The sequence below is a fragment of the Sus scrofa genome, chromosome 4, assembly GCF_000003025.6.
Source record: "Sus scrofa isolate TJ Tabasco breed Duroc chromosome 4, Sscrofa11.1, whole genome shotgun sequence".
Classification (NCBI taxonomy): domain Eukaryota; kingdom Metazoa; phylum Chordata; class Mammalia; order Artiodactyla; family Suidae; genus Sus; species Sus scrofa.
The window spans coordinates 56727771-56751869 of record NC_010446.5 but is presented as its reverse complement, the minus strand read 5'-3'; the positions used below and the strand labels follow the sequence as shown (position 1 = coordinate 56751869).

At 41.8% G+C, this 24099-nt stretch overlaps 1 long non-coding RNA gene across 3 annotated transcripts in view; it reads right to left on the bottom strand.

Annotated features, from left to right (window-relative positions):
• Positions 1-23855, bottom strand: part of LOC106510039 — a 108534-nt gene extending 84679 nt beyond the window's left edge. For 2 of the 3 annotated variants that reach the window (XR_002343238.1, XR_002343240.1), the window contains exon 1: positions 23179-23852. This is a non-coding gene — a long non-coding RNA (uncharacterized LOC106510039). Of the gene's footprint in view, positions 1-23178 lie in introns of all 3 variants that reach the window. The other variant, XR_002343239.1, reaches the window with a different exon arrangement.

Genomic DNA, 24099 nt, shown 5'->3' with positions numbered 1-24099 from the left:
TCTGTCTTTCCTCTATCCTACAACTGAATTACATTCAAGGTGATAACGTTATTTCTACCTGCTGTTTCTCTAAGAATGGAAGAAAATAATCTGGACAATAATGCAGAGATGATAAATATTCACCAGGCAGCATTTTGCACAAGACATTTCCTTTAAAATCCCTGTTGGATTAGCAATAAATAAATGAATGAATGGAAATCTAACTTGTCATTGCTGCTGGAAAAATTCCAAACCAGTATCTGGTTAATTTTTTTCAAATCTAGTAGCTCAGAAGACTTTCCTCAGTCTAAGGTGGCATTGAAATGACAGTCCAGACATGTTATCAAAGTGAAAAGAAACATATGATTCAGGTTCCTTTAAAAAGTCAAACTAGTTTGACCAGGTGGGTTTTACTCCTCCTGTGCACTTGACCCCTATCCTCCTTGGCTGCTGGGACTGATTAAGAGGTGTGAGCCATCCCACCCAAGCTGCTATTTGTTCAAGGCGACGAACCTCAAGGCTGCCAAACTGTTTCTCTAGGCAATGAACCTTACAAAGAATGCAAGGAGCCAAGCTCTTGATTGTAATACTTTCAGTAACTACAGAAGGCTTCTCTTGAAAATGCCTTTGGTGCTCTATTTGCTTTTTTTGTTTTGGGGTTTTTTTCTGTTTGTTTTTTGTTTTTTTGTTTTGTTTTGGCTTGCTTGCTTGTCTTTTTTACTAAAACTTGAGAGTCAGCAGTTCCAAGTAGAGACAGTTAAGATTCCCACCTCCCATCTCACTAGAGTCACTTATGAGCCCAAGAAAGCAAAAGGGAGCTCAGACCATTTACTCATTGTGTGGGACCCACTGAACCACCCACCTGTAGCGTGGAGTAGGGAAAGGAGTGCCTGAGCCAGGCTGAGTAAGGATGCTCACAGAAGCCGCCCCAACCCTCCACCATCAGCTGGATTCATAAGAAATGCAGACAGTTCCCATTTTTATCCATCCCCATTTGCTGCTCTGTTTATTCTTTGCTACTTAATAAGCAATTAGATTTCATGTCAAATGGCTTTGGTCCACCAGTTCAAAGATTTCTACCCATGTGCAGATGGATAAAACAACACAAGCACTGGCCCAATACATAAAAATATACTTAAGATTTTACCTTAAAACAATATACTTTCTAAATTGTTTAGAAGGAGCACAATCTGGCTAAAAGTAGATTATCATACTTCACTGTACCCCCAGTAAGGGGTAGTGGAAAAAATTCATAAGACCATAGAACTAGTTTGGAATCTAGATATAGGACTTACTGGCTAGGTGATATTAGGTAAGCTAGAGTAGCTCAACTACACTACGCTTCAGCAGCTTCATCAATAGAGTGAAGACAATACTATGTAAAAGGGTTCATATGCATTCAAGGAAAAACGTATAGGAGGAGCAGAGAGCCATACTAGGACACACAGGTATTTAATAGTTATTAATGCTACTAAGACACTATTATAAGCATATAGAAGGCTTTGAAAAGGATCAAACTCTAGACAAATGTAAGATACTGTCAATGACCATATGCTTGGGTTCGGCACACGGGAAATGTGAGAGGGTTGCAGTTCTGAATTTAGAAGCAAACACATAAGTAATAACATAGGACTATGTAAAGAGAACAGCAAAATAGAACATAGAGTCCAGGATCTATATACATGGTCTGTTGATTTCCAAATTAAGGTGCCAAGTGAATTCACTAGAAAAAGGAAAGTCTTTTTCTTTTTAAATTAAATGTTGTTAGAATATTTGAATATTTATACTGGCAAAAATTCAATCTCTGTTTCATGTCATACACATAATTTGCAATTGATCATAGACCTAGACATAAAACCTAGAATCATAAAGCATCTAGAAGAAAACATAGACTTTTATTTTTTATTTATTTTTCTTTTCTATTATAGTTTCTTTCAGGATATTGAATATAGTTCCCTGTGCTATGCAATAGGATCTTGTTTATCCACTCTATTTATAATAGTTTGCATCTGCTCTGAATATCTTTACAACTTTGAGGCAGACAAAGATTTCTTAGACTGTATATAAAAAGCACTAACCATAGACAATTATAGGAGTTCCCATCGTGATGCAGTGGAAAGGAATCCGACTAGTAACCATGAAGTTGTGGGTTCGATCCCTGACCTCGCTCAGTGGGCTAAGGATCTAGTGTTGCCATGAGCTGTGGTGTAGGTTGCGTATGCAGCTTGGGTCCTGTGTTGCTGTGGCTGTGGTGTAAACTGGCAGGTGTAGCTCCAATTCGACCTCTAGCCTGGGAAATTCCATATGCTGTGGGCACAGCCCTAAAAAAAAGAAAAAAGAAAAAAATTATAAATCAGACTACACTGAAATTAAAACTTTCTGCAGCATTAAGAAAATGAACAGGATTTCCTGTCATGGTGCAGGGGAAGCGAATCCGACTAGGAACCATGAGGTTGCGGGTTCGATCCCTCGCCTTGCTCAGTGGGTTAAGGATCTGGTGTTGCCGTGAGCTGTAGTGTAGGTTGCAGACACGGCTCGGATTTGGCGTTGCCGTGGCTCTGGCATAGGCCAGCGGCTACAGCTCCGACTAGACCCCTAGTCTGGGAACCTCCATATGCCACAGGTGCGGTCCTAAAAAGACAAAAGGAAAAAAAAATTAATAGACAAGCCACTGAACAATGAAAATAACTGCATACATGTATCTGATAAAAGACATATCCAGAATACATAATCACTCCTACACAATATCAATGAAAAGACCAACTATCTACTTTAAAAGAGGGCAAAAGATTTGAACAGACATCTCACAAAATTAAAAAAAAAAAAGACTGTCCAATAAAAACATGTAAAAATGCACCATGTGAATAGTCAGCAGGGAAATGCAAGTTAAAAATCGCAATGAGATACCACCATTTCACACTCACTAAAATGCTGAAACAAAAAGACACACGATATGTATCTTTGAGGACATAGAATATTTGAAACTCCCATGTGTTGCTAGCGGGAATGTAAGATGTTGCAATCACTTTGAAAGACTAGAAGTTTCTTGTAACATTAAATTTATATCTATCTTATGAACTAGCAATTTCACTCTTGGATATTTCCCAGTAGAAATGAAGACCTACATCACAGAAATAGCCTTCTTGGTAAGAGGAGTATCAATGACCCAAATGTTCATCAGGAAAATGGGTATATTTTAATTTGGTCATCCAATAGAATACTGCTCACAAAAGAACAAACTACTAATATGCACACCACGTGGATGGCTCTCAAAAACACCATGTTAAAGGGAAAGAAGTTAGATACAAGAGGCTGCACACCATCTGATTCCATTTCTAGAAAAGCCAAGAGCAGGCCAAACTAACCTACAGTGACAGAAATCAGAAAGTGGTTGTTTTGTTGAGGATGGGGCAGGAGGAAAGATTGAAAAGAGGCACAAGGAACTTTCTGGAAAAATGGAAACAGTCTGTATCTCGTGAGTGGTGGTCACATGACACGAAGGTACACAGTTGCCAGAACTCATCATATTGAACACTGAAGATCCCTCTATGTTCATATTTATTAATTATGCCTCAATTAAACATAAGGCCCAGTAACTTAGTCCCCATCCTCACAAAGTTTGCAAGTGTGTTGAAGACCAAAGGTATTCATTTAGATTATTAAAGAAATTAAAGTATATTTAGAGTTCCCTTGTGGCACAGCAGGTTAAAGATCCTGCACTGTCACTGCTGTGGCTCTGGTTCAAGCCTTTCCCTGGGAACTTCCCAATGCCGTGGGCATGGCCAAAAAAAAAAAAAAAAAAAAAAAAGGAAAACTATAAAGTACATTTATAAGGTATTTGTGGAGTCCAGTTCATTCAAACATTATGTTACATGTCACATAACAAAATGTTTTTCATGAAGCCAGGAAACAGCACGACCTGGATGAGGATTTTAGGGCATAAAGAACCACTTTTGGCCTTCCTTCCCCATGATTTCCAGTGGTTGGCTGAAAAGGAGTTGGCAGGTGTCTGCGAAGGGGGCCATTCTCTTCTGGCAAAAGAGCCCTCGGTTATTAAATTCTTCCTCCTCCGGCCTGGTTCACCTCCACTGTTTATTGTTTTGCCTTGTTTATCTGTGGCTGCCAGCCTGAGGCAGGCCCTTGTCCTTTGTGTTCTCCCCTCAGGGATTAGGCCTCACTCAACACTTGGGAATGTTTTCCTTACTGATCCCACAGCGGTCACAACATGACTAAGAAAAACAGCGAGGCTCCGGCTCTTGATCAAAAATCTGAATCATTTTTCCCCTGATCAAAAATCTGAATCATTTTTCCCCTAGTCATCTGTATTCCTGGGTTAGCTTTCCGTCCTTGTATCCTAGAGCAATCCTGCTTTTTGACGTGTGATGTTCTAAGTGATAGCGATAAGGGCTGAAAACTTAAAAACCACTTAAGAGAAACCATTCCTGGCACCCTGGGTCAGTGGATCAAGGGCAGTGTCTTGACGCAGTGCAAAACAAACAAAAAAAACCCCAAAACACGGTGGGGTGCAGAGAGGGAGAAGCCAAGAACAAGTCCTTTATTGGGGGCATTGTTTCCATTTCTAAACTATTCCCTGGCGTGTCCTCTTTTCACTTGCAAGTGGAATATTGTTCCCTTTCTCTCCGCCAGCAGACCCGGAGCGGGAAGGAGAGGGAGAAGGGAACAATATGGAAAAGGTACACAACATGGTTCATTTTATGAGTCAAACACATGGAAACAAGGTGGCCCAGGGTGTCCTGTTTGGCTACATTGTTCCTCCCTCATTTAGGGCAGATAAAATCCCATGGAGCAGTTGGAGACAGTTTGCAAGGGAAGGGAATTCAGAGCCTGCCCTCTAACCTTTTGCTGTCTGTCTTCTCCCCATTCAGTAAAAACACTTAGCACATGTGACTAGAGGGAAGGGCAATCTAATTGATAATTCCCTGGAAATGCCACTTGTACAGGTGCCGTCTCCATGGCATTCCTTCAAACCAGTGGAGGCCTCCCACTTGGGGACGACATTTGTTCTGGCCTTCTATAAGAAGGCCATCTTGGGAGTTCCCGATGTGGCGCAGTGGTTAACGAATCCGACTAGGAACCGTGAGGTTGCAGGTTCGATCCCTGGCCTTGCTCAGTGGGTTAAGGATCCGGCATTGCCGTGAGCTGTGGTGTAGGTTGCAGACCCGGCTCAGATCCCATGTTGCTGTGGCTCTGGCGTAGGCCAGCGGCTGCAGCTCTGATTAGACCCCTAGTCTGGGAACCGCCACATGCCACAAGAGCGGCCCTAGAAATGGCAAAAAGACAAAAAAAATAAAAAATGAAAGCCATCTTTTAGACTTGGACTCCTTCAAGGTATTTAGCCACCAGACTTCCAAAATGTCCACTTCAGATCCACGTTTCAGAGTTTCCAGATCAAGGATTGCCTCCCTCAAGAATTCCTTGATGACCTCTTTTGTCTCCATCCCTTGGAAGTTCTCTTGCTCTTCCTCTGTCACTGGGTCTGGCCTCTCCTTCCTCAGAGCACTTAGAATTTTCTTTTTTAAAATTTTACTTTATTTTTTGTCTTTTGTCTTTTTAGGGCCACACCCGTTGCATATGCAGGTTCCCAAACTAGGGGTCGAAGAGGAGCTTATAGCTGCTGGCCTACACCACAGCCACAGCAACTCGAGATCCTTAACCCACAGAGTGAGGGCAGGGATTGGACCCTAGTCCTCATGGATATCAATCAGGTTCGTTAACCACTGAACCATGACGGGAACTCCAGAATTTTCAACCTTATCGATTTCCTTTTCTTCCCGCAACTCTCAGCTGAAGGACTGACTTCTTAGTGAAGCATTTACTATCTTTTCTAGGTAGACAGTGTCACGGTTTCATCACATTTTGTGGGGACTTCCATAACGTAATTACTGTCTCAGAATTCCCATCGTGGAGCAGTGGAAATGCATCTGACTAGGAACCATGAGGGGTGGGTTCAACCCCTGGCCTCGCTTAGTGGGTTAAGCATCCAGCATTGCTGTGAGCTGCAGGTCGAAGACAAGGCTCAGATCTGATGTTGCTGTGGCTGTGGTGTAGGCTGGCAGCTACAGCTCTGATTTGATCCCCTAGCCTGGGAATCTCCATATGCTGCAGGTGTGGCCCTAAAAAGACAAAAGACAAAAAAAAAAAAAAAAAAAAAAAAAAAAAGATTACTCTCTACCCATCCAAAAATGGGCAGAAGATCTAAATAGACAGTTCTCCAAAGAAGACGTACAGATGGTCAAAAAACACATGAAAAGATGCTCAACATCACTCGTGATTAGAGAAATGCAAATCAAAACCACTAATGAGGTACCACTTTACACCAGCCAGAATGGCCATCATCAAAAAGTCTACAAACAATAAATGCTGGAGAGGGTGTGGAGAAAAGGGAACCCTCCTACGCTGTTGGTAGGAATGTAAATTGGTGCAACCACTGTAGAAATAGTATGGAGATTTCTCAGAAAACTAAAAATAGAATTACCATTTGATCCAGCAATCCCACTCCTGGGCATCTATCTAGAGAAACCATGACTTGAAAAGATACATGTACTCCAATGTTCATTGCAGCACTATATACGATAGTCAAGACATGAAACAACCTAAATGTCCATTGACAGCAGCAAGGATAAAGAAGATGTGGTACATATACACAATGGAGTATTACTCAGTCATTAAAAGGAAAGAAATAACAGCATGTGCAGCAACATGGATGGACCTAGAAATTATCATGCTAAGTGAAATCAGTCAGACAGTGAGACACCAATATCAAATGCCATCACTAACACATGGAATCTAAAAAAAGGACACAATGAACTTCTTTGCAGAACAGATACTGTCTCACAGACTTTGAAAAACTTATGTTTTCCAAATGAGACAGGTTGGGAGGTAGAGGGATGTGCTGGGGGCTTGGGATGGAAATGCTATAAAATTGGTTTGTGATCATCATTGTACAACTATAAATGTAATAAAATTCATTGAGTAATAAAATAAAAATAATGCAATTACTTTCTAGTGTCATTAGTCTTTATTAGTTCCTACACCTCTGGGCTCTAGGAAGGGAGGAATGATGTCTCTGCCTCATTGTGTACCCAATATGATTTCTTATTCAAAGTATACAACAATATCACTTACTCAGGAATGTGAGTTATTTATTTAATTTAGATATTTGGAGGTCACTATGACATTCTATTTCATCTGGTTTTCTTTTTCACTAGAGATATCAGAAACAATAGTGCAATGAGTATAAAAGTAGCAGTGGAAAGAAAGCAGCAGTGGTAAGTGTGGACAACTCTTTTGAGGACTTGACTATAAAAAAAAGAAATTGAGCTAGAAGAGTAATTGGAGGTAGAAAAAAGAATCATGATAAAAGTGGAGACCCAGGGGGATTTTTGAGAACAGAGCGTGTGTGTAGGCAGTGAAAGGGGGACCAGTGGAGAGAGAGAAACTGAAAATAAAAGAGATAAATCACAACAAAGAGATCAAACTCTTAAGGGAGACAGGAGAGCTGAGGTTAAGATGGAGAGTAAATTTTGGAAAACAATAAAATGCCACTTATTCCAAGATAATAGGATGAAGGAGAGCATGAAGAAGTGAAAAGGAAGAAAGAAGAGAATGCCAGATGAAAATCCAACCAAGTGGAAATGAGAAAGAGCTTCAGCTTGAAACACCTTCTTAGTGAGTAACTTCTACCAGAAGTAAGAGAGTCGGGGGAAGTCTGGAGGGCTTCAGGAGGGAGGAAGGTTGGGGGAGCTAGTGAGGAGGAAGAAAACTGTGCAGTGGTGACCTTGTGAAGGTGTTCCTATGCCCCCTTCTCATTGATTCTCCCCTGAAATGCTCCCCCAAGTCCATTTACTTACGAAAATACAAATGAAGAGCTACACTAGCAAAATAGATAGAGTTAAGAACTGGCATGAACAGATTCAGGATAAATCAATTTTTTCAAAGTCACTGTGAGATTCAATTTACTAAGTTGGATTTCCTCAAGGAGAAACTTTTGGAAGTTGTACATTCAAATAAGTAACCTGATGACTTGAAATCCATTGAGGAGAATTTATTCAGCCCTTCTGATATTTGTAGGTCCTGGGCTGGGTCCAGGATAGAAGGGGTTTCCTGACCTTAAGAAGTATATTGACTAGTGATGGTAAGGTGAGGATGTCTTCCCATTCATTCGTGCTGAGAATCTTGCCCTATGTGCTGTAGACAGACAGATAGTATAAGCTCTCATTGTGAGTATATATTATCATATCATCTCTTAGAAAGATATGTTAAGCAAATACCAAATCAATTATTTAATTATTTCATAAGTGCTGAATAAATGCTTCATAAATGCATAAGGAAAAAGCATGAAGGAGAGTTCCTGCTGTGGCTCAGGTGGTAACGAGCCTGACTAGTATCCATGAGGATGAGGGTTCTGGTCTCACTCAGTGGGTTAAGGATCTGGCATTGCCATGAGCTGTGGTGTAGGTTGCAGACGTGGCTCGGATCCTGTGTTGCTGTGGCTGTTGTGTAGGATGGCAGCTACAGCTCCAATTGGACCCCTAGTCTGGGAACTTCCATATGCTGAGGGTGTGGCCCTAAAAAGACAAAAAAAGAAAGAAAAGAAAAAGCTTAAGTACTAAGAGAACATATAACAGACCTAGAAAGGAGGTCAGAGAAACTCTTTCTCAGGAATTAAAAGATATAAAAGAATTATTTAAACCAGGAGGTGGGAGTGCCCTCCAGTCAAAAACAAAACAAAACAAAGCAAAACTATCTACTGAAGGCTCAGATGCAGTAAAGAATGAAGCTTTTGAGAACAGGAAAGGGTATCAGAGTGGCTGACACACCTGCAATAACGGAGATGACACATCAGGGTGAGGGATGAGGACAGAGAGGAAGGCATGATTGGCCTTGTGCAGAACTCTGAAAGTCACGTTGAAGAGTTTGGATTTGACCTTAAAAGCAGCAGAAAGCCACTGATGGTTTTAAACCAATTAGGCTGCACTTTTTAAAAGGTTTATTTATTATTAAAAAAATTTTTTTACAGCTGCACCTATGGCATATGGAAGTTCCCAGGCTAGGGGTTGAATTGGACCTGCAGCTGCTGGGCTAGGTCATGGCCATAGCAATGCCAGATCCAAGTTGAATCTGTGACCTACACTACAGCTCAGGGCAACACTGGATACTTAACCCACCAAGCGAGGCCAGGGATTGAATCTGCATCCTCACAGACACTATGTTGGGTTCTTAACCCACTGAGCCACAACTCCAAAAATTTATTTTAAAAAACATATATTTTGGAGTTCCCGTTGTGGCTCAGTGGTTAACGAATCCAATTAGGAACTATGAGGTTTCAGGTTCGATCCCTTGCTCAGTGGGTTAAGGATCGGTGTTGCCATGAGCTGTGGTGTAGGTTGCAGATGCAGCTTGTGGCTCTGGCGTAGGTCGGCAGCTACAGCTCCTATTAGACCCCTAGCCTGGAACCTCCACATGCCGCAGGAGCAGCCCTAGAAAAGGCAAAAAGACGAAAAAAAAAATAATAATATATATATATATTTTGAAGTATAGTTAATTTCGAATGTCGTTAATTTCACGTGTGCAGCACAGTGATTCGGTTATACATGTGTGTGAGTGTGCATGTATGTATATTTTCAGATTCTTTTCCCTTATATGTTATTACAAAATTTTGAGCATAGTTCCCTGTGCTATAAGTAGGTCCTTATTGCTATTTTATATAAAGTGGTGTGTATATATTAATCCTATCCTAATCTAAAATGTAACTATGAGAGTTACCATTGGGGCTCAGCAGGTTAAGGACCTGATGATGTCTCTGTAAGGATGCAGGTTTGACCCCTGGCCTCACTCAGTGGGTTAAGGATCCTGCATTGCCACAAGCTGCAGCGTAGGTTGCAGATGCCGTCCAATCCAGTATTGCAATGTCTGTGGCATAGACCTACAGCTGTGGCTCCCATTCAACCCCTAGCCTGGGAACTTCCATATGCCACAAGTGCTGGCTTATAAAAAAAATAAAATAAAAGATAACTCTGCCTGCAGAGTGAAGGATGGATTAGCAAGGACATCAAGATTAGATGCTGGAAGATCAGCTAGGAGAATACTATGGAAGTTCAGCACAAGAGGGGAGTGTGGCTCGGACTGGGATGTGGAACTGGAGGTGGAGAGAAGGAGGTGGATTGGGGACAGGTTGAGCAGGACCAGACAAGGGACAGGGTCTAGGAGAGGAGGGAGACACAGGGTCACCTATGGGCAAGTAAGTGGACAAGATGCCCTCAACTAAGGCAGACGCATAGAAGGAGCACCTCCTACTCCAGCCATGCAGTAAGAAAGCATGAATCTGGAACCTCATACCAGTTCCCAAACCAGCGCTGCGCAGGCTCTTGAGAACACTAGCTCCTGGGGACCAATGCTGACAGGAGCGTGGTTGGTGGTAACTGAAAGATGGAGCTGTTTGGCTGACGCTGATGTACTCATGTGCTATCTGACAGGGTGTTAGTCTTTCTTTCCTTCCTTCTTTTCTTGGCTGCTATCTCAGTCTGACAACAGGAACAAACGGAACTCTGTGATTTGATTTTTTTTAGTTTCCAACAGCCTTTTTACATAATCTTTAACAATAATCAGCCTTTGAGTGTCTGGGCATGGGCTGTACCCTGGGCTCAGAGACACTTATCTTCCACGCTTAGATGAAATAGATGAAAGTATTCAGTCTATAGATAAAGCACTAGGCAGCTAATGCAGCATTAGGCAACGTGTTTTCTGTTCTACCTTTCAGTCCAACCATTAAAAGGGCCTGGGCGCCGGGATTTGCTGGACTATCTTAATCCCACTTCACCTACTGTAGCTGTTTACTCTTGGTGATGGGTTTGACACCGTTAGGACAGCATGGAAGAGGCACACGTCCAGCTTCTGTTCTCTTTTCTTGAAAAGGAAAAGGTAAGGATTCAAAATTCAAAAAAAAAGGGAGCAGCTCAGATTCTGGTTCTAAGGAGGAAGACTTCCTGCTTCGTGAAGAAGTCAGAGCAAGGGTAGGCTGTTCACCAGCCCCCCCTAGGAAATCAGCATCTCTCAGCCTCTGCTGGGACCACAGGAAGTTAGTGCTCAGAGTGTCCCCAACCAACACTTGGCCATAGAATTCCAAGGGGAGATTTGGGGAGAGGAAAGACTCTGATGGCCCATGTTCTAGTCCTAGTTTGGGTATGAATTAGCCAGATGACCTTGGAAACATCCTGTGTGTTCAGTTCTGCCATCTTTGAAAACATAGGATGAAACGAGGTGGACCATCTCATCTCAAAGTCCTTAAAGCCTTACTTATCTTGGAAGAATCAAAATACATCCAGGTCAATGTTCCTTTTAAAAAAAAAAAACAGATAAAAATCTTTTTTAAAAATTAAAGTCGAGTTGGTATATAATATTATATAAGGTACAGGTGTGCAATATAGTGATTCACAATTTTTAAAGGTTACACTCCATTTATAGTTATTATACAATGTTGGCTCTATTCCCTGTGTTATACAATATGTCCTTGTAGCTTATTTATACATAATAGTTTGTACCTCTTAATCCCCTGCCCCTACATTGCCCCTCCCTGATTCTTTCTTTCCACTGGTAAGTACTAGCTTGTTCTCTATCAATGTTGCTTTTGAGAGATTTACTTTATGAATTTCTTCTTTTCTTGCTTGCCAACCAATGACCTTGACAGAAGAATTCACTCTGTTTTCATGATGTGGAGTTTATGTAAGGTGTGATGCAAGTTAGGAGGGTCTGCTCCTAGTTTACTAGTTCTCTCTTCTCAAGGATGTACTTTCCCCAAGAGCAGGCAGCCTGTCTGTCTTGTTCCCCATTGCTATAGTGCCTCGCATACAGTAGGTGCATAGCAAATACTCACTGAATGGAAGCATGAATATTCAGGGACCCATCGCCTATAATGGGATGAGGAGGTTCACTTTCTCTCATAAAAGGCAAGATCAGGCCTTAATGAAACTGAAATCTCACTAAAAACAGAAGTCTTTATTTTCAGGAAGAACCCAAAGACCTGGATCACCAAGTAGCAATTCTGTTTGCAGAACAGGAAACAGTGTCTTGTGTAGAGTGAAGCTTCTCAAACTGGGGTTTGACACAGCAAGATGTTGGAATTACGTAAAAACAAAAACCACAGGATCTTTATGATCATCAAAACAAAGAGGTATACTTCATGAAGTAGAATGCAAAATTATCATCACTTTGAAAAGTAAGAAGTGAGATTTGCATTTTATGGAGCAGTGCAGGGAAACAGCAGCAGACTGGGGCCAGAGACCAGGAGCCCACTCCAGGGAGCTGGCTCTTTGACTTAGGAAAATCACTTCATCTCTGGCCTCAATTTTCTCACTTAGGCAAAGGAGATTGGACTAGACGGTCTCTAACACTTCTTCCAATCTTAAAACACTTTGATGATGATTCCACAGGAAATGAGTAAAAACTAGTCTTATATAGTTGTAGCCTCTGAGACATTTTATTATTGCGCTGATCTGTTCTCTGGCCTTAAAGTGACTTGTATTAACTTCAGGGGAAGGTAGGAAATCTCTAAGATCAGATCCTCTAAGACACTGCATTTTCATTCCCTCTCCTCACTCTCCTTCCCTTCCCTATCTTCCTAGATAGAAAGGTAAGTATGTAGGTAGATGAAAGATGGATGGATGCATGGATGGATGGATAGATAGATAGATAGATAGATAGATAGATAGATAGATAGATAGATAGATAGATAGAAATGAAATGCTTCCAGAAAAATGCTTGCATTGAACCCAGCTCACTCCTTCTGCTACCTGTATCTTAAATTTCTTTTCTGCCAGTACCAGCGTAATTCTTGGAAAATCAGTTTGTCTTCCTTTTCTCTCCCCTTCACACCATTCATTTGCACTTTAATTGTTTCCTGTGTGTCTTGCACCCTCACCAATCCACGAAAAGTTCATTTCCTTTTCAAAATGCAGCCAGTCCAATCCTGTGGCTCCTGGGACATCCTCTTTCTCCTTCTACCCACCCTCAATACCCCTCATCCATGCAGAACCTTGTACAAATTAGACACCAGGTAAGTACTTGCTGAATTGAATTTCTGAGTGTCTGAGTATTATACTTAATGTTAGTGAAAGGACCCCTACTCCTCTTACTAACATGCTTTCTCTTCAGGGGAGAGAACCCCTTTTGGCCAAATGAAACTTCGGATAAACCAAAAATGACAGAAATATAACAAAACTACTCCCACCCCACCAAAGGAAAACCTTCTAAGGATGATAAACTTTCACAAGTTCGGATAATAGCTTCTCTCTACCCCGGTGTCTGTCTCCACTTGTCAAGTCCTAACGGCACTTCAAGACTCATCTCAAATATCTGCTCCTCCCTAAAGATTTTCATGACCACTGCTAATGAAAATACTTTCTCCATCCACTCTACCCTAAGAACGATGTGTTGTTATGATCTTTCTGGTATCTATCTCCTCATGTAGTATTATAAATGGTAGAAATCCTACTAAAAATAAGGTTTTTTTTTTTTAATTTCCCCGATACATTATTTTTTTCTACTCTACAGCATGGTAACCCAGTTACACATACATGTATACATTCTTTTTTCTCACATTTATCATGCTCCATCATAAGTGAATAGACATAATTCCCAGTGCTACACAGCAGGATCTCATGGCTAATCCATTCCAAAGTAAAAATAAGTTTCTTGATAGGCAGTGTCTCTTTATTTTCTTTTCCATGTGCACCAAAGCACATAGTAGATACCTATGAAATATTTGTTGAAGGGAGGATTATCATAATGTCCACAGAGTGTTTCAGTGTCAGACGCTTTGCAAAAATGTGTTATGATCGCTGTTTCCCTTGATGAATCTCATCTCAACTATCATAACAAGTTTAGCCCAAGGGGTCTTTCTGAGTTGATTTTGAGGAGTATCGAGAGAAATTGCAGAATTGCTAGGAAGTGCTGGTACCATCCCCAACTAGAGAGTTTACTGGTTCTAAAACGTTCATCTGTTCATTCAATACATATATAATGAGCAACCTAGAGGTACCAAGCACTGGAGAAACAGAAATGGATAAAACAAAGTAGGAAAAAATCCCTGCCCTCATGAAACTTCCCTTCTAGGGTTGGGGAGAGATAGACAATAAAGCAAGTAATTGTATGATGTAATATAACAGATGGTCACGAGAGCTTGGAGAGCACTAACACAGGAAAGGGGAGGGGAGTATGGGACAGTGGCTGAAATTTTAAATTAGGTGATCACAGTAGGACTCTGAGAAGCTGATATGTGAAGAGATGGGGGAGCAAGGCTTGTGGATATCTAAGTAGGCAGGGGTGGAAAAGCATAACAGGCAGAGGGACTGGTGAGTACAAAGGCCCTGAGGCCAGTGACAGTGGTGAATTTGAGGAATTGCAAGGTTGGAGTGGCTGGAATGGAGGGATTGATGGAGAAAACAGACGTGAGGCTCAGGAGCTAAGGGAGTAGTACTTTGTAGGGCCTTTCAGGCAATTCCAGGGATGTCAGAATTTACTCTGGGTGAAGGGGAGCATTTCGGCAGAATCATGAGATGTAACTGGTTTTTAAGGATCACTCTGGCTTCTATGTTGAGAAACATCCATAAGAAAGCAAAGGTAGAAACAAGGTGACCACCTAGGAAGCTACTACGGTAATTCAGGTGACACATGATGGTGGGCTGGGCCAGGATGATAGAGGTAGAGGGAGAGGTGGTGGGAGTCTGGATAGGTTTTGAAGGTAGAACTAGAGGTGTTTACTGTGAAATCAGAAATGGGATGTACATTAAAGATAGGAGTCAAGGGTGATTCCAAGATCTTGGATCTGAGCAAATAGCCAAATAACATGGAGACAGAAGGCTGTAGGAGGATGAAGGCAAAAGGGATCGGAATTTCATTACTAAGTTTTACAATTCTGACCAGACATCATAATGGAGTAGACGTTGAGTAAATGGTATAAAGGCGTATACATTTACCTCTTTAAAAGGCTGGTGTTCTTGAAGGGTTCTGGCTAAAAATCCAGATTTGGGATTAATGCCATAAGGCCATATGAGATCACTTGGGGAGGAAGTGTTTATGAGCAGATAAAAGGTATAAGGCTTGAGTCCTGGATGCCCCAACTTTATGATGTAGGGAAATGAGAAATAAAAACATGTTTGCCTGCTTTGATTCTGTTTCTAAATTGCATCCTTTAACTCCCTAACACTCAGAGGATCCTCTAAAGTAAACCTACTGGGGTTCTTCTCCACTACGGCCAAACACTTCTATAACTGGCAGCTTCTCAGTTACCATCTTCTAGAAAGTCACTTCAGAACTGTCTACCAAAAACGATTTATATTGGGCTTATGGGCCCTATATTCTAATCCTATCTTCTCTCTTTTGCTTTTGAGAGTAAAAGTGAGAAAAATGGAGAGGGGCAACACTTGATCCCTTCAATAGTATTTTCTAGGTAAAGTCATTCTGGAATGTTCAACTATAAGATGTATATTTGAACACCAAGATATGTGAGTTATCTTATCCCAATAATTAAGACTAATTACTTTTGTTTAGAAAGATGTAAACAGGACCAATGAATCTATCTTTGGCTGGATTCTTGTCAAATACACAGAAACCTTGAGCCCCGAACCCAGGCACACCAGAAGTTCTCTTATTTCAAAGGAAACCTTTTACAATTTATTTTTAATGTGTGTTTTATGCCTGGCCCTTGAGGTTTTATCACTATGAAGTTTTTTTAAATATGAAAATTACATTAAATAAAACATTGAAACTATTTTCTGATTTTCCCATCTCTTCTCCCACCAACACTGGATGAAGGAAGAGGTGGGAAGAGAATTGCAGTCCTATTTATTTTTGAAGTTTGAATAGTTAAAATGTTAGCTCACTGAGGAACAAACAAGATTATCTGGAAAGAAATCATGGGGAAAGGAGATCTAAAAAAAAACAGAAAAAGAAAATAAGGAAATTTGATACCATGGGTTAAGTGCTTCCTAATTTTCTTTTTCACCAACCTAAACTTTGTGTTATTACCTCATTGTACGTCTCAGAATTTCTCAAACCACTAGACAAAGGGGTAGAAAGTACACAACTACAAAAGTCTCCAAATCCTTTTTCTGTGTCAGAATACAATACCAGCCCCTCGTCCAATTACACAGAACTATTCCTCTCTGAGTTGCAGAAAGAATACATCTCTTAACTTGCGCTCCTGTTCAGCAGGCATCTCTAACTGCATTTTAAGCAACTTAGCAGTAACAAAGGAGATGCAGACACCTACACCTCTAGATGGATATTTACTTGGAAAAGTTTGAGTCTTTGTTGAAAAGAGAGGGCAAAAAAGAATTCCAAATTTCTGACACTTCATTGATATTGAGTCTCAAAACATAGTGCACACATTTGTAGATGCCTAAGGACTTGTGTGCCGGTACAAGCCAATGGAGTGTTTTACTTGTTCAGGAAGGCCTGTGGAGGAATGCAGCCTTTAGAAAAACACAGACCTATTACTTGGTGATAAAAAAGAATGAAATAATGTTACCTGCATTTTTTGTGACATGGATGGACCTGTAGATTATCATACTAAGTGAAATAAACCAGAGAAAGACAAATATGATATGATACTGCTTATATGTGGAATCTAAAAAATACCTGAAAACAAATGAACTTATTTACAAAACAGAAATAGACCTACAGGCATAGAAAACGAATTTATGGTTACTAAAGTGGAAAGGGGGGAAGGGATAAATTGGGAGTTTGAGATTAATATGTATACACTACTGTATATAAAGTAGATAACCAACAAGAACCTATTATACAGCACAGGGAAATATACTTAATATTTTGTAATAATCTGTAAGGGGAAATAATCTGAAAAAGAATATTGTTATATTATATACATAACTGATTCATTGAGCTATACACCTGAAACTAACACAATGTTGTAAATCAACTATACTGCAATAAAAAAAAAGAAAAAAAAACACAGACCTGGGTTTGAAGAGTAGTTATGTCACTTTTACTACCCGCGTGTATGAGGGCAAGTTACCTCTTTAAGCATTAGCTTCCTTGTCTTAAAAAAAGAAGATAATAAATATCTTTCTCATTGGATTACTATTTGTTTATTTTTTATTTTATTATTTTATTGAGGTATATCTGACATATGACATTATATTAGTCTCTGGTGTCCAACTAAATGATTCAATGTTTGTATATATTGCAAAATGATCACCACAGTGAGTCTAGTTAACATCTGTCACCATACAGAGTCACAATTTTTTTTTCTTGTGATGAGGGTTTTATTGAGCGTGTTTTGAAATAGGTATTATTGACTAGAGGGGAAGCACATAATTTTTTTTCAAGGAATCGCATATTGTGGTTTGCATCACATTTTTTTAAGGTATTACCAAATCTTTGACTATTACTCCAGGGCAAGTGATGAGATTTTTTTTTCCCTTTTAAATTAGATGTTACACAAAAAATTTCCCAGGTTTTTGCAAATTCAAGTATTCAGGCATTAGAATCAATTTTGAAAACAACCATTAGCTATCCTTAAAATTGAGCTAAGCCAAATGAAATCTTAATCTCAGAATTTCATTTCTGAAGCTATATTTACGTTCACATAATTCCTTTTCATCTTTGTATGGCTCAGGAGTAACCAAGTTCTTATGATCTTGTTTCCTTCTTTTTGAGTTCTCTAGAGAAATCCAGATCTTTTTTTTCTTTTTGTCGGACCATAACCAATAGTGGTCTGATGTGCTCCATGTATCTCTAGTGTAATTTCCCATGTAATTCTTGTGGTCAATTCTTAATTTTCATTTCCCAAACATTTTCTGTGATTTTATCAAACTACATCCCAACCCTTAATGACTTACACAGACAACGCAGTGACCCAAATCTAACATGGTCTTTAGCCAACCACGTCTGGATGGGGATTTCAAAAACTAAGCAAAACCAGGCCTTGATACTTCTTGGATAGAAAACCAAGGAAAAGAGGACATGGGTTGAATTATTTAGTAGATGATAATCTTTCCCATAATCAGCACTGACTGAACCAACCATCTCTTGTTAGTCTGAGTTTAACTGGAGGGCATCCATTGAAATAATATGTAAAACTAAGGCGCTATTACTTTTTCCCATTGCAATGCTTCATTTGTCTAACTTTTTTTTTCCTTTCTTTTTTTTAGGGCCATACCTGTGGCATATGAAAGTTCCCAGGCTGGGGTCAAATCAGAGCTGCAGCTGCAGCTGCCAGCCACAGCCATAGCCATAGCAACGCCAGATGTGAGATGCGTCTGTGACCTACACCACAGCTCATGGCAACACTGGATCTTTAACCTACTGAGCAAGGCCAGGGATAGAACTTAAATCCTCATGGATACTAGTTGATTTCATAACCTGCTGAGTGTCTAACATTCTTGGAAGTAAGGAATTCTGCTTGTACATTTCACAACCAACTGAAGCTTATTCCATTAAGTGCTAAAACTATCTATTTGAAATCAAAATCATTACAAAAATTACTATTTTTATAAATAGTGATTTATAAAATTACTCAACAGAGTGCAATAAGCATGGTTTCACATTAATGATTAAAGTACAGGAGTTCCCATTTTAGCTCAGCGGGTTAAGAACCCGACATAGTGTCCATGAGGATGCAAGTTTGACCCCTGGCCTTGCTCAGTGGGTGAAGGATCCGGGCGTTGACACAAGCTGAGGAGTAGGTTGCAGATGTGACTAAGATCTGCTGTTGTTATGGCTGTGGTGTAGGCCTGAAGCTGCAGCTCCAATTCAACCCCTAGCCTGGAACTTCAATATGCTGCAGATGCTTTAAAAAAAGTTCATAATTGTTGTCATTTATATTGATGTATACTGATGACCTGCAGATATTTTGTATTGAAAAGCTTGGGCACATTCACAAAGGCTGCAGATGACTTTTTTTTTCTTTTTGGTCTTTTTTTTAGGGCGCACCCCCGGCATATGGAGGTTCCCAGGCTAGGGGTCAAATCATTTCTGTAGCCTCCAGCCTACTCCAGAGCCATAGCAACGCCAGATCCAAGCCGTGTCTGTGACCTACACCACAGCTCATGGCAGCGCTGGATCTTTGACCCACTGAGCAAGTTCAGGAATCGAACCCGCAACCTCACGGTTCATAGATTCGTTTCCGCTGTGCCATGATGGGAACTCCAACCCTTTTTTCTTTTTTAATTACTTGTCACTTCTTTCTTGGGCTTTAGATTTTCTTTTAGAGTATCAGTTACAGCTGGTAATCTATCTTCCCCATTTTAACTGTCTACTGGGGGTGGAAAATCAAAAACCCCATAACGTTAGAGCTGTACCTCAAGAAAAAGCTTCTAAGTGGAAGCTTGTGGGAATATCCTAATAGTAACGTATATAACCTTTAGTGCATTGGCCTTCTTGGTTTTTTTTATTAAGTGCTTTCTAATTTGATGAGAACTTGTGTGTGTTCGGGGAGGAGTCATTGTTTGAGTGAGAGCATTTCCTTATAAGAGAACATAAAGCATTTAATCCTCATCATCTCCAGCATCATTTTGACCAGCCCTGCTTTCCTGCACTCATTAATGGGAAGAGACCAGTGAAGTGACTTTCTGCAAGGCAAGTAACACTAGGGGCAGAACCAGATACAGAGATTATGTCTTTTAACTTTTCTGATCAATTCAGTACACTCATAATAACTTACAGGACTTGCACTTAACTGAAATTTCAGTGGAGGAGTTTATTTTGTTTTGGTTTGGTTTTTTTACATCAAATGCTATGGACAGAGCACAACTTGTTTAGGACAATACTACACTTAGTGATTTCCCTAAATGATTAGTTTTCATACACGGAGTAACTTCATCAGTGGGGCCTGTCTCTGTCACTTGGGGACTCAAGGATCTGAACCCAATTTAGACTTTGTAAAATGAAAATTACTGCCAATCATGTGGCCGCTCAAGAACATGTAATAGAGTAAAAGGACAGATGTGTTTCTTGTCAGGTGTCTATAATTCTACCTGTAATGTAGAAAGCATTAAGTTGATTTATTTGATTTTTAGGAGGGTAAAGTCCTATGCAAAAATCAACAGCCCTTTCAGCCTAAATCTTTAGAATACAGAGTTCCTCTTTTAAAAAAAACTGAGGTAGAGTTGATTTACAATATTATACAAATTTCAGGTCTACAACACAGTGATTCACAATTTTTGAAGGTTCTCCATGACAATTATTATAAAATATTGGCCATGTATATATTCTGTGTACTGTGCAATATATCCTTGTAGTTGATATATTTTGTACACAGTAATTGGTACCTTTTAATACCCTACCCCAATCCAGAACACAAAGTTTTTATTCAAAGTGTAGCAGTATCTGTGATTAACAGATTTATCAGGCTGTTGTCTATTTTTCTTGCTTGCTTGCTTGCTTTTCTTGCTTTTTAGGGCCGTACCTGCATATGGAGGTTCCCAGGCTAGGGGTCTAATTGGAGCTGTAGCCGTTGGCCTATGCCACAGCCACAGCAATGCAGGATCTGAGCGGTGTCTGTGACCTACACCCCAGCTCATGGCAACGCCAGATTCTTAACCCATTGAGCAAGGCCAGAGACCAAACCCAAGTTCTCATGGATGCTAGCCGGGTTCGTTAACCACTGAGCCACTACAAGAATTCCTATTTTTCTTTTTTAATGCAAGCACCAGCCACATAGGCCACAGTAGGAAAGTACACTAAAAGCACAATCAGCCCAGAAATTTCTACCTGATATGGCAGCTTTACAGTGGGTGGGGCAACACCAATACAGGAATGGAGGATGGCTGAAAGCAAGATAACTACTCAAGCCCAGCCAGAGGCTAAGTGGAATACTATCCTGATAAGAGGGTCTGTCCCCAGCCCAACACGAAGCTTTATCACTGGACTGAGAGAATGGGTTAACTCCTTGTTGTCGACAGGAAATAAAGTAATGTTTAGTGGATGCTTCACTCAGTGCAATTGTTTCTCTTACTTTAAATTCTGCTCACATCTTTTACGATTTTTAAAATGTAGACCTACCCATTTGAATATGGACAAGCAAGCAAGCACAAAGAGAGAGAGAGAGAAAAAAAAAAAACTTAGCTTTCATTTTGATGCTAATTCAGTGGAGTCTTTTGAAAATTAATGTAGTACAGAAAGAGAAAAATGTGAAATACAGAACTGAGTTGAAACTGAGAGATTACCTTCCTCCAACAAGCTTTCGGGGTTTCCCAGGCTGTTCCTTACCTGGCTTTACTAGTTTTTTAGGGGTGGATTTTTATTCTGAATCCAGATCCCATTCCACCGCCCCCCCCCACACACACACACATGCAGGCACACGCATATCCATAAAGGGTTATGTAATGATGCCAAAACAGACAAGGAAGGGAAGTCAAGATTAACAGCAACCAGGATGGTGACGATTATAACTAACTCAGCAAGTTATATTTACACAGCACTTTCCCTCAAGAACCGCAGAGCTCTACACAGATACTATCTCACTAATTCTCAATGCAGCTTTCTCAAAACGCCTTTATCCAAGCTCCCTCAATGGAAAAAGCGAGGTGGGGACTTCTGTGGCGAAGCTGGAAACAGAACCCAAGGCTCCTGACTTGCAGCCCTTTGTTCTATTCCCTCCCCCAGGCCACCTTCCTGTCAGGTGTCTGGTAAACAGGTTAACCGATCCGGTGATTAGGGTGCCTCCCGCCTACGTGGTGGAATGCAGCTTTTCCTTCTTAATATGAAATCTTTCGGCACAAATCCATGAAGCTGAAGATTCAAATACGATCTCTAATTGGAGAAAACGGACTCTGACCCAGCTCGATCTGAGCTCAGGCTTCAGGAGGCTGAGCACTGGCAGCGAACCAGTCGGACCCCGGCGACGTTGTGCGGGTGCAGCGGCCGCCTCTGGGGACTGCTTAGTGCGAGCCCGGGGACCAGGGCGGGAGAAATTGAAAACCAAGCTTCATCTGTTAATTTTTTGGACTCTGGAATGCCTCTGGCACATTCCTTTAAAAAAAAGAAAAAGAAAAGGGAAAGGAAAAAGGTCCTGAGAAATGATGGGCGCTTGAACCGCTGGGCGGCGAGGGAGACAAGCATCCTTTGGTTGCCGGGCCCGGGTCGGCGCGCGGGCGACGGGGGGCGGCCGCGGCAGGGCCGGCGCTTTCCCATGCTGTCAGGGGTGACCGGGTGACGACTCCGGCATTGTGGCGGCTGTTTTTCACAGCAGCGTCCCGCTCGGGCAGGCTCCCTGGAAAGGCTTCCCCTCCCCCGCAGCGCCGGGCGCCCGCGCCCGCCCGGCTGAGCCCGCCGCCGAGCAGACGGCGCGCCGCGGTAATTGGGCACAGGGGCCTTTTTCAGAGTCGCTCAGTCGGTAAATGAAACGTCAGCTCCCCAGTGATCCCGCGTGTGTGGGGCGGCGGCGGCTGCCGAGCCGGGGCGCGGAGCCGCCCGGCAGCCGCTGCTCTTTCACAGCCTCCAGCCCTGCGCAGCCCTCGGCAGTGGCCGCTTCTAATCGCTTCCCTGGGCTCCCCCGCGGCTTCGTATCCCCTCCTCCGGGGAGCCCCAAGAGCCCCTGGCCCACACCAGATGCCCGTGCAACCTCCTAGCCTGGTGCAAAACCCAGAGGCCGCGATGAAATCCTGGCATAGTCGTCTAGGTCAGACTTCGAAAGCTAACTAAATTCATTTTGGTTAAGTAGCAGCATGTCTCTTTTATTTAATGTGTACCTCAACGTGGACTTTTTAATCCAATTTGCTTAGATACTAACACTTAACTTCTAAAGCCATTTCACCTGAAACTGAACAGGAGCGCACATGGATCAACCCCAGCCTGCCCTGGCCTTGACTAAACTACTTCTCCCGGTTCAGTGGTTTGTAAATTGCCAAACATTTCTCAGCCAAGCCGGCAGCAGCCACTGAAAAATGGCTTCTTTCACCAGCGCCTTCATTCTGCTTCAGGAGAGGGAGCTTGAACTCTTGGGAAGGAGCGGAGGTCCTTGCCCCGCTCAGCATCACTCACTTGTGGGGGCTGATGGGGTCACCACTAATTGCGGTGGGATATCTGGGCTTTCTAACTTGTGCGATGACCTCAGGGAATAGGACACAGCTGCCAGGCCTGAGGGAACCGCTCCTCCCCACCTAGGGGACACCCCAGACGCTGCGCGTCCTAAAGGGCATAGCAACACCTCTTACTTACGGGCCAGGTGTCTTCTTATCACTTGTTTATTCCTCACAACAGTCTGCTTTATGGCTGGTAAAACGAGCTTCTGGAGGCTCAGAAATTTACCCAAGCTGCACAGTTAGGAAGTGTCAGGTCTTACTGACTTCCTCCTAAGGGTTCCACAGTCTTGGGCCTCCTAAGGGTTCCACAGTCTTGGGTGAGGAAGTGTAGGAAGAATGCTGTATGTGGTACAGCAGCAGAGAAGACAGAAGAGGAGGGAGGAAGGGACAAGGCAGTGTACTTCTTGTTATATGCTAGTCTCAAAACCATGCTTGTGGAAGTGACCTTCACATTCTTCCTGAAGGGACCCTGCATTAACTTCTCCATCTACAGGGTTTCCTCAAAGACTTGATATTTTAACCAGCATCAGAGGTGCCAATTTACCTAAAAATGCTCACTGGGGAGGATTTCCAGCTTTCATTCCTCACTCAGAACTCAGATAAGCTAGTGAAGAGTGTGAAACTAGCTGTGTTCCTGTGTGGCTGTAACAGAATGCCACAGACTAGGCGGCTTACACAACAGACATTAATTTTCTCACAGCTCCAGAGCCTGGAAGCCCAAGAGAGGGGTGTCAGCATGGTTGGGTCCTGGCATGAGCTCTCTTCCTTGGCTTTTGATAGTCACCTTCTTACTGTGTCCTTACAGTGTGGGGTGGGGGCAGGAAGGGGGAAGGATGGGGGGAGAGAGAAAGGGGGAGGGTTCTCTTTCCTCTCCTTATAAGGCCACCGTTGTGTCTAGGAACACACACACACACACACACACACACATACACACACTTAGGATGTGATTTAACCTTAATTACTTCCTCAAGTCCCTGTCTCCCTATACACTCACATTGGGGTTTAGGGCTTCAATGTATAAATTTGGGAGAGGGGAGGACACAATTTGGTACATAGC